Consider the following 10,194-nt stretch of genomic DNA (forward strand, 5'->3'; position numbering starts at 1 on the left):
AAGGAAGAAAGCGAAAACACATATTCTAGGTCTTCTCCATGACTTTAGCTATGAAAGAGAGGATTTATATATGACCATAGCTAGCAGGAATGGATGAATCAAATGGGGGGGGAGAGAGAGAGAGAAAGAGAGAGAGAGAGAGAGAGAGGAGTGAGAGAGAGAGAGAGGAGTGAGAGAGAGAGAGTGGAGTGAGAGAGAGAGAGTGGAGTGAGAGAGAGAGAGAGTGGAGAGAGAGAGAGAGTGGAGTGAGAGAGAGGAGTGAGAGTGAGAGAGAGGAGTGAGAGAGAGAGAGAGAGGAGTGAGAGTGAGAGAGAGGAGTGAGAGAGAGAGAGAGGAGTGAGAGAGAGAGAGAGGAGTGAGAGTGAGAGAGAGGAGTGAGAGAGAGAGAGAGGAGTGAGAGAGAGAGAGAGGAGTGAGAGAGAGAGAGGAGTGAGAGAGAGAGAGAGGAGTGAGAGAGAGAGAGTGGAGTGAGAGAGAGAGAGTGGAGTGAGAGAGAGAGAGAGGAGTGAGAGAGAGAGAGTGGAGTGAGAGAGAGAAGTAAGTTTGTAATCTATTGAATAGGCATTCCAGGAAGCAGAGTAGGAGCAGTAGTAGTCAAGTTTGGAATGGAAAGTTGGCAGGGTTGGCTTGAAGGAAAAAAGAACAAGTGAGTAAACTAGGGTTTGAATAATGATAAACTTATAGGGGATGGTTTTAGTAGGAGTTTGTTAGTCACTGAAGAATGAATTTCAATAGATTATTAATGCCCTTAGAAGTTCAAACTCAGGCAGAGTCCACAGTGAGTTCTGGAAAGAGGAATGTATGATAATGGAAATGTCTAGCAGGTGACTGACAAGTAGATCATGATGGGATTGTGCTTCCCTCCTCCTTTGAAGGTCCAGACAGGTGACTGCTAGAGTGGGACTCTAGCAATGGCAAGGCTATACTCCTTCGCTACTTTAGGCTTGAGAGTGGAAGGAAATGAGATGCTTGAAGTCCATCGAACAGTTAAGAAAAAGTGGTTCACTTAACCATGGCAGAAGAACAATTTCAAAGGACAATATATTGATTCAGCCCATAAGGGGTCCTTTACCTATGTGTTGCCCCTGGTGGTCTAATGGACAAACACCAGGAATGAGCTTTTTTTTTCCCTCCTCCGGCATTTTGTATTTATGCAACCAGCACATGATGCCAATGACCCAATTGCTCAGTTCTTTGAACCAATTAAGTCTCAAGCATGCTTTAATATCTTTTAAGAACTAATCCAGCATACATGGTGGTGGAGGAAGGAGGAATGGTGGTTCTGGTAGATATTTCTCTTTTCATAGATTCTACTACTGGATTGGAAGTTCCTTGAGGGCAGATAACAGGCCTTAGTTATATCCATAGCTTTCTCAGTGCTCAGTACAGGATCTTGCATTTTTAAGTCATTAATTAAGCTTTGTATGATAAGTGAACTCAGGCTGATGTTGACCCAGTTCATTGGCTTCAAGAGCACCAGAGACTACTTCCCCTCTGCATAAACTTTGGCTCCTGACTCCAGCAGGAGATGTTCCAGTCAAGTAGAGCTTTCCCAGCCAGAGAGATGTCCTACTGAGTATTATTTCAAAAGGGTAAAACAACAACGTCTTTGCTCACTGACCTTTGGAAGTTCAGAGGAGTCAGTAGAGAAAATCCCTAGGCTTTAAAAATGGCATTATTCTTGGAGCCTAAATCAACAATCTTCTAATGTGGGAAGAGATCTCCTAATAGAGGAAAGGGTCTATCAGCTGGTCATCCTTGGCAGGATCTGAGGCCATGTGTACGTCAGCAGCTGTTGCCTCAGTCTTTGGAATGAAGAGATGGTTGCTATGGAGATCCCTGTTGTGGGAGAAGGAAACCAATTGGGTGAGCTGGGGAAGGGGATCAGAACTTGCAAAAGTATGAGTAGAGGAGGATAAAGTTAAGCAAAATAACCAGTAGGGACCTCATCAGAGCTCTATGGCCAAAGAAGACAGGTGGTCTCCACCTCCCTCCACTGAATGAGAACCATGGTAATTTAAGACCATTTTCTAATCCCTAGTGATGAAATTAATTTTGCCCCGAGGTACACATAGGAAACCAAAGCGGCTGTCAATTTTGAATTAATCCAAGAGAAATATGTGGCAGTTCTTGAATATAAAACATCTTTTCTTCTAACCACCTGTATTGACAGGAACAGATTTATGAGGCTTGAAGGTTTCTTTGGATATATTTTAACCTCTGACTATATTTGGATATTTCAGCCTTAGACTTACATACTAACTGCCCCCTCCCTCCATAACACAGTCCTTCCCACTCAAGCATTCTATAAGATCTGATCACAAATTCCTTGTGGTCTGGAGGCAAGAAAGCTACTTATTGGATCCTAGAGAGGTGAAATGGCCAAAGAGATCATCTTGACCAGTTCTTTCCTTTTATAGAAGGTAAACTGAAGACCCAAGAGAATTAAATAACTTGTCCAAGGGCACCCAAATAGGTCATAGAAATTTGGGCTTGGAAGGGACCTTTGAGGGCTTGTAATACAATTCTTTTATTTTATAAACAAGGAACTGAAGCTCAGAATGATAAAGTGATTTGCCCACCTTTGCAAAGGTACTCTTAATATGGGAAGCTAGGTGACATAATGGACACAGTGCCAAACTTGGAGTCAGGAAGACTCATCTATCTGAATTAAAATCTGGTCTCAGTAACTTCTTAGCTGTGTGACCTTGGGCAAGTCATTTCATCCTGTTTGCCAATTTCCTCATCTGTAAAATGAGCTGGAAAAGGAAATGGCAAACTATCTCTGTGACCTCTGACAAGTCACTTCACTCTGTCTCATTTTCTTTATCTGTAAAATGAGCTGGAGAAGGAAATGGGAAACCACTCCAGGATCTTTGCCAAGAAAACCCTAGAAAGGGTCACAAAAAGCCCAGCATGGTTGTAAATGACTGAACAACAACAACACAGATATTATATAGCATAGCTAGGATTTCAATCTTAGTCCTGTGATTCCAAACCCAGCATTCTTTCTTCTGCACAACAGTGATGGGCCAAAGGATGTGGATCTAAATCCTACTCCTGTCACTGCTTGTGAAACCAAAACACTTAAATTTTCTGTGCCTTAGTTTCCATAAAATCTGATAATGAAAATATTGGGGTAGATGTCAGATAAAATTTCTCCCAACTGTAAGTTCATTATTTTTGTTTGTATTTTCTGTGTCTGCCACATAGTAGGGGCTTACTTATTATGGTTTGATTGATCCCAGTTCTAGGAACTGGACCATGGTGGGCAAAGTCCTAGTTCAGAGTTCTGGAAAACATGGAATTATCAACTTTTCTTCCTGGAGAAATATTGGGAAAATACAGAGTAACTTCTCCAGGGACTTTGGGTTGGTGTCTGTGCTAGATACTCCTCTATTCTCATCACTTGGCTTAGATAAGCAGGGTATAATCAAAGGAGGGCTGGGAGGTAGGAGACCCTGGACCCTTGGTATAGGGTAGCTTGTGTGACCATGGATCAATCACTCCATTTGGGTCTCAGTCTTCTCAGTTCAATTTAATCAGACTCCAGGGAGGGCGAGGGAAGGAGAGATGACAGAACAGAGAAAAAGAGGAGGAGGAGGAAGGAGAGAAGTAGGAGGTAGAAGAAAAAGGAGGAGGAGGAAGATGAAGGTGAAGAGAAGAGGAAGAAAATAAAGAGGAGGAGGAGGAAAGGAAAGGGAGAGGGTCAGAGAAAGAGAGGGAGAAGGAAGGAGATAGAAATAAGGACAGAAAGAGGGAGGTAGAGAGAACTCAACAGAAAGAAGAGGGAGAGAGACTATTTGAGGAGGTATGAGAAAGATATGGATACTCATATTCCAGGTTACTCAGTAAATTTTGTACGTATGATTTGAAGATAGTTCATAGGCTCTTAGAATCACAAATTTAGTGGAGCAAATACCTGAGAAGTTCCTCATTTTTCAGCTACAGAAACTTAGGTCTTGTTCAGAGTCACACAGTTAGTGTGATAGTTAAAATTAAATTATGAGGCTGCTAGTAGCTTTAGTAGCTTCATTACATCAAAGTAGTGAAAGTAAAGTGAGGGAAATGTAGGAAAGAGGTAGAGTTGCCTAACCTACTGCCCTAGGTGCCATTCTGATGGAATCAAGCTCACCACCCACAGAGGTTCCTTCAGGACAGTGCAAGAGTGTGTGTCCAGAGCCTTGGTCTTGCCTTCATAAACAGTTTTCTCTACCCACTGACTCTCAGGAACCAATCATAGTCCCTTAATTTGTCTGGCACCACCTGGGAGGGGGTAGTGACTGTGGGATCAATTTCCTGTCTCATTGGCTTCAACTTCCTTTCTCTGAAGGTCTGTCTATCCCTGCACATCTCAATGATAAATGACCTCCAAGTTGCTGATAGATTACATCAAACAAAGGGACATAATGGGGGGAGGAGTTCCCATCCCACATTAGTAAGCATCTGAGGCAAGATTTGAACCTAGGTCTTCCTTATTTGAAATCCAGCATTCTTTCCACTATGGTGTCAATTATTATTGGCAGGGTGATTAGAACTCTGGAATTTTTGAGTTCCATTCATCCTTAGATCCTCAGTAGCTCTGTAACCTTGGGCATGCATGTCACTTAACCATTAAATAACTGTGCCTTAGTTTCCTCAACTGTAAAATAAATATAACAGGAACATATACTTCCCAACATTGTTGTGAGGATCAAATGGAAATAATATTTTTAAAGCACTTAGCACAATTCCTGGCACACAGTAGACACTTGATAAATACTTAGTTCTTTGCTTCCTTTAGTGCATTGTTGGGGGAGTTGGGACAACTAGGTAGTGCTATAGTACAGTATAGTACAGTATAGAGCATTGGGCCTGGAGTCAGGAAGACTTCATGAGTTCAAATCCAGTCTAAGACACTTCCTAGCTTTATGACCTTGGGTAAGTCACTTAATCCTATTTGCTTCAATTTGCTCATTTTTAAAATGAAATAGAGAAGGAAATGGCAAACCACTCCAATATCTTTGCCAAGACAACCCCAAATGGAGTCACAAAGAGCTGGACACAACTGAAAAAATGACTGAACAACAATATGATGCAGCAACTTTTGGAACAAAATGATATAACATTAATTTGCAGAACAAATGGCTTTAATGGATAGAGCTTTAAATGTTTAACAGCTACTGTCTTGGTAATAATTATGGAGAGCAAACTTTTGGTTTGGACTTTATCTAAATAAATAGATTCTTTGATGACTTGTGGTCCACACTTCTCCTCCCACATAATATCTTTTTTAGCTCATTTTCATTTTCAAATCCCATAATTCCTTTTTTTCCTAATAGATGAGTTAGAACAGATACTCACTAAATTCTAAAATATAAATACACCTTGGGGTTCAGCTTTTAACATACAAATTAGAGATGGAATCCAGTGCTTTTTTAGATCCAGTCTAGTGCTAATATTTGATATTTCAAGGACAATTCAAGTATTCATTCAAGACATATCCTAATCAAGTGACTGCTTCCCAGAACTGTTGTGAGGGTGAAATGAGATATTTGGGAAGTGGTTTGCAAATATTAAAGTTCTCTATATATGCTTTGTTGTTGAGATATGTTAGTTGTGTCTAATTCTCCATGATCCCATTTAGAATTTTCTCAGCAGAGATACTGGAATAGATACTAGAGTAGTTGGTTATTTCCTTCTCCAGATCATTTTACAGATGAGAAACTGAGCCAAAAAGGGTTAAGTGAATTGCCCAGGGGTCACACGATGTCTGAGGCCAGCTTTGAACTCATGAGGATGAATTTTTCTGATCTCAATCCCAGTGATCTAAACATTGCGCCACCTAGCAGCTACCTACTATTATTACTGACAGTCCTCCAAAGAAAGAACTAGTGGAGTTGGATGGATCAAAGTATATTATCTTTCACATCAGTGTATTTGCAGTTTTATTTGGAGGTTTTGATTTTGTATGAGAATGTTCTTAAAATAGTGACTAATATGGAAGTGGGTTTTCCATGATAATACATGTATGACTCAGATCAAATGGCCATTTCTGAGTGGAAAGGAGGGAAGAAATGGAGGGAGACAGTTTGGATGTTATAATTTTGGAAAATGTCAAAAATTATTATTACATGTAATGGTAAAAATAAAATATAATTGAATTAAGAAAAATATTGCTGACAGACTATCATTTCAGGTTGTTTTAACTCGGACACTATATATCCTGAAGTTCTTTCCAGGTTATGTATCACATGTTCTTAAGTTATGATATTCTATGTTCAGAGTGTTCTAAGGTTCTGTCCAGCTCTGACACTCACTCACTCACTAAACATTTATTAAAGACATCCTAGTGCCAGGCACTGTGCTAAATTCTGGTGAAAGAAAAAGAGGCAAAAGATTGTCTTCATGGTCAAGGAGCTTGTAATCTAATAAAGTTCTTGGTCCTTTCCTTGCTCTCACATTCTCTGCTTTATGGTCCTTCCTCTTTCTGACATATTCAGTTCCAAGAGTCACTCACAACCCTGATATTCCTTGTTTTAAGTTCCTTAAAATGAGATCATATTTGTAAAGTCCTTAGCACTGTGCTTGGTACATAGTAGGTCCATTATACACACTTATTTTCCCTCTTCCTTTTTCAATCTGTCATTCCATGTTCTAAGGGCTTTTTAAGCTCAGACATTATGTTTTAAAACTCTTTCAAACTCAAATATTCTGGGATTAAGGTCCTTCTCAGCTCTTATACATCTTCCTCCACAGCCTAGAGGAATGATACCAACACAAATAAATTTAAGAAACAATCATATGTGATCAGGATAGGAATGAGTACTTTGCAGAACAAATAGCATCATAGGATCACAAGTCATATCCCAGCAAGCCATCAGTTGGCTTCTTATTATTGAAGGTTTGAAAATGCTCCCAGAACTCTCTGGATCTAGGACTTTCTAAATTTGACACCTTGGGACAAAAATCCCATTTGCCTATTCTAGTTATGGGCCATAAAGATTTGCTCCTCATGGAGCTTTGGGCAATGTCTTAATTTTGCTTTGCCTCAGTTTTCTCATTTGTCAAATTAAAGGATGGGACTCTATAATCTTTTAAGAACCCTCTAGCTCTATGTCATCATTCTGTGATATATGTGCTGATTTATATGCCCAAGATTACACAGTCAGTGACAGGGCTAGAAAGTGACCATAGATTTCTGACCAAATCCTGTGACCTCTCCATGGTACCACCCTGCTCCTAAGTACTATTGTGAGTTTTCAGAGGAAGGCTTTGCCTGAGAGTGCAAAAAGTGAAGTCTTCCTGGAATTGGTGGCATTTAATTTGCATATTAAAAGAATGACGGGATGTTAATGGTTGAATGTGGGGAGGGGGTGGTGTAAGGAGGAGACCATATCCTGAGCAAGAATATGGAAGGGAGCAAACATAAGGTGTGTATAGGAGAAAGTCCAATTTGGGTGGAGATAGAAAAGTAGGATAGAGTCAGATTGTGGAAGGGCTTTAACTGCTAGAGTCAAGAGTTTGAACTCTACTTAGTGGGTGATAGGGAGCCACAAAAGATTTTTTTTTTAAGTACAAGAGTAACATGACCAAGTAGTAGTAACTAGTCCCAGTGTAGTCCTAGTCTTGATGTGTGCTAGAGTAAGGATGGAAGTTCATCTATCAGTCATCTAGATACTATACCCTGATACTTTTGTCAAGTAAGATAACATCTATGGAATAAAGCAATCCATAACCTCCTTAACCAAGTGGGAATCCCTATATTAAATTAAGCAATTAATTAAAATCCTTTCAATTAGATACAAGAGGATGTATATTTGGATTAATGAGGAAATTTAGTCAAGCCTTGTGGGGCTTTATTTTTTATTTTTTTAAAACCCTTACCTTCAGTCTCGGAGTCCTCCAAGGCAGAAGAGTGGTCAGAGCTAGACAATGGGGGTTAAGTGACTTGCCCAGGGTCACACAGCTCAAACACACAGTGTTTGAGGTCAGATTTGAACTTAGGACCTCCTGTCTCTAGGTCTGGATCTCAATCCACAGAGCTACCCAGCTGCACCCTGGGGTTTTATTATTTTTTAAAAGAAGAACCTGCTAGTGTGGACTTAGACATTTAAGCCTTTGGAAGCCTAGAGGTGGAAACTGTCCTGGTCAAACACATGAGAAAGAATTTCTTGGTAGTGATGGTGGTTGGTGTTGGGAGAGACTGACATGAACTTTGGAGGGTCAGAAGATTTGGACATTGTCATTGGTGTCCTAGCAGAATCTCTGGGATAGACCTATCAGTTGAAAGTGTCTGAAGCTGGGAGAAAAGGATAAAGTAAGCACTATGACAACAATAACAGTCAAATTCAAATCTCTAGAAAACCAGTATCTAGAATCCCAGTGAAAAAACCCCAAACTATAAATGACTAAGAGAAATTTCTTGACTACTGCAAAAGTGCCCCAAAGAACTTTCAGCAATCTAGAGCTTTGAGTGATCCCTTTTCATATGTGTTCTTTAAGTCTAAGCCTGAGTTACTGCCCCTTTCTGTATTCATGAGACATTATGTGACATTCTTAAGGGAAGAGGAGTGTTTTGTAACAATTGTTCTTACTATATCACCTTAGTAAGTACCCTCTTCTAAAAGCTACAGTATTTAGATGACTAGCATATATCAAATGACAATGAGATGGAACACACTGGTGGGGGCTTGTGGTCTACAGCACTACCAAGCCATGTTTGGAGACCAGAATTCATTCTAGAGTTTCGAGGTACATAGATTCTCTTGGGGGATCCAGCCTGCCATCAGGAATGAGTACAGAGAGGAGCTCCAGAGCATGGACTTTACTACATAAATTAGTGGAAAAATCCTCTGCTTTGGGAGCATCCAAATTGGGACCAATTAGGGCAGCCAGAAGGTTTGTTCATTTTCAGCTTAGAGCTGCCGTGGCTCTGTCATTTTTTCGTGGTGCCGTAGTTTTGAAATTTGGGGCCACACCAGTCTTTGAGAGGAGACGATGAACCCAAAGGCAGATTTGCTGAGTAATTCTCAGTCTGGAATCATGCTTTCAGTGAAAATCAGAAATAATTTCACACTCCCAAATTGAGAAAGGAATTTGGCGGTATAGTTCTCTGGCGAGGTCAATATTAATATCACTCGAGGGAATATCTGCTTTTAATGAAAAATAGATTTTTGGAGTGAAGGGAAAAAATTCCTTTCCCCCAAGAGGCAGCTGACTGGTGCTCATTTTCCTGAATGTCATAGACAAAGCCCGGGATTAGCAAATCCTAATGAGTTCCTGGAAATGTCATGTTCTCTGTGTCCCTCTTCAGGGTTAGCCGTGGGCAAAGAGAGGAAAGATCTAGCAAAGATTGTCTTCAGAGTTGGCCCACTCTTTCTCCATTGTGGTCCTAATGCCTCAAGACAGCCACCCGGTGGCATAGTGGAAAAAACCATTGGTTGTCACGTAGGGGTTCTCAACAATTCTTGTGGGCCATTTGGGGAACCTTAGAGACCCCTTTGAACAATCATGTTTTAAAGACTTGAAAAAAATGTGATATATCAGTTGAAAGTTAACTTTTGTCATGGACTTTTTGGGTAGAGTTAGTGGTTTCCTTGTAGGTTTTGGGATGTGAGTTAAGAACCCCTACTTGAGTTAGAAGTTGCTGCATTCAGTTGTGTCTGACTCTATGAGGGTCCCATGGACTTTGTTTATAGGGTTTTCTTGGCAAAGATAGTGGAGTGGTTTGCCATTTTTTTCTCTAGCTCATTTTCCAGTTGAGGAAACTGAGGTAGACAGGGCTAAGTGACTTGCCCACAGTTAATAAGTGTCTAAGGCCAAATTTGAATTCAGATCTTCCTAACTCCAGGTGTGGTACTCTAACCACTGTACCATCTAGCTGGGTTAAAATGCTACGTATGATGACTATGAGCATGACGTTGAGCTAACCACTGGATCTTCCTGGGGCTTGGGTAGCAAAGGAAGATGTTGGACCAGGTGATCTCAGAAGGTTCACTTCTGTTCTTAGGCCCATCTAATGGAGGCTGGATTTAGAGTAAAATGATCTTGGATTTGAATTCTGGCTCTGGTGTTTCCTACCTGAGTGACCTCAGGAAAGTTATTCAGTCCTCAGAGTCTCAGTTTTTCATGTGTTAAATGAGGCATTTATAAGACCTCTAAAGTCCTTGTCAGTGCATTACCTCCAAATGCTGCGTGCTCAGCTTTCCAACT

The 10,194-nt window shown here is 40.6% G+C and overlaps 1 long non-coding RNA gene across 2 annotated transcripts; it reads right to left on the reverse strand.

Annotated features, from left to right (window-relative positions):
• Positions 1-1,203: 1,203 nt before the first annotated feature.
• LOC103106354 (uncharacterized) lies at positions 1,204-4,434 on the reverse strand. 2 transcript variants are annotated; one of them, XR_459773.3, is made up of 2 exons: positions 4,136-4,434; positions 1,204-1,839 (listed from the first exon to the last, which is right to left on the reverse strand). It is a non-coding gene; the product is annotated as an uncharacterized LOC103106354 (long non-coding RNA). The 2 variants fall into 2 exon arrangements; XR_008911292.1 differs by having other exon boundaries at positions 3,923-4,434.
• Positions 4,435-10,194: the final 5,760 nt, after the last annotated feature.

The sequence above is a fragment of the Monodelphis domestica genome, chromosome 1 (genome assembly GCF_027887165.1).
Source record: "Monodelphis domestica isolate mMonDom1 chromosome 1, mMonDom1.pri, whole genome shotgun sequence".
Classification (NCBI taxonomy): domain Eukaryota; kingdom Metazoa; phylum Chordata; class Mammalia; order Didelphimorphia; family Didelphidae; genus Monodelphis; species Monodelphis domestica.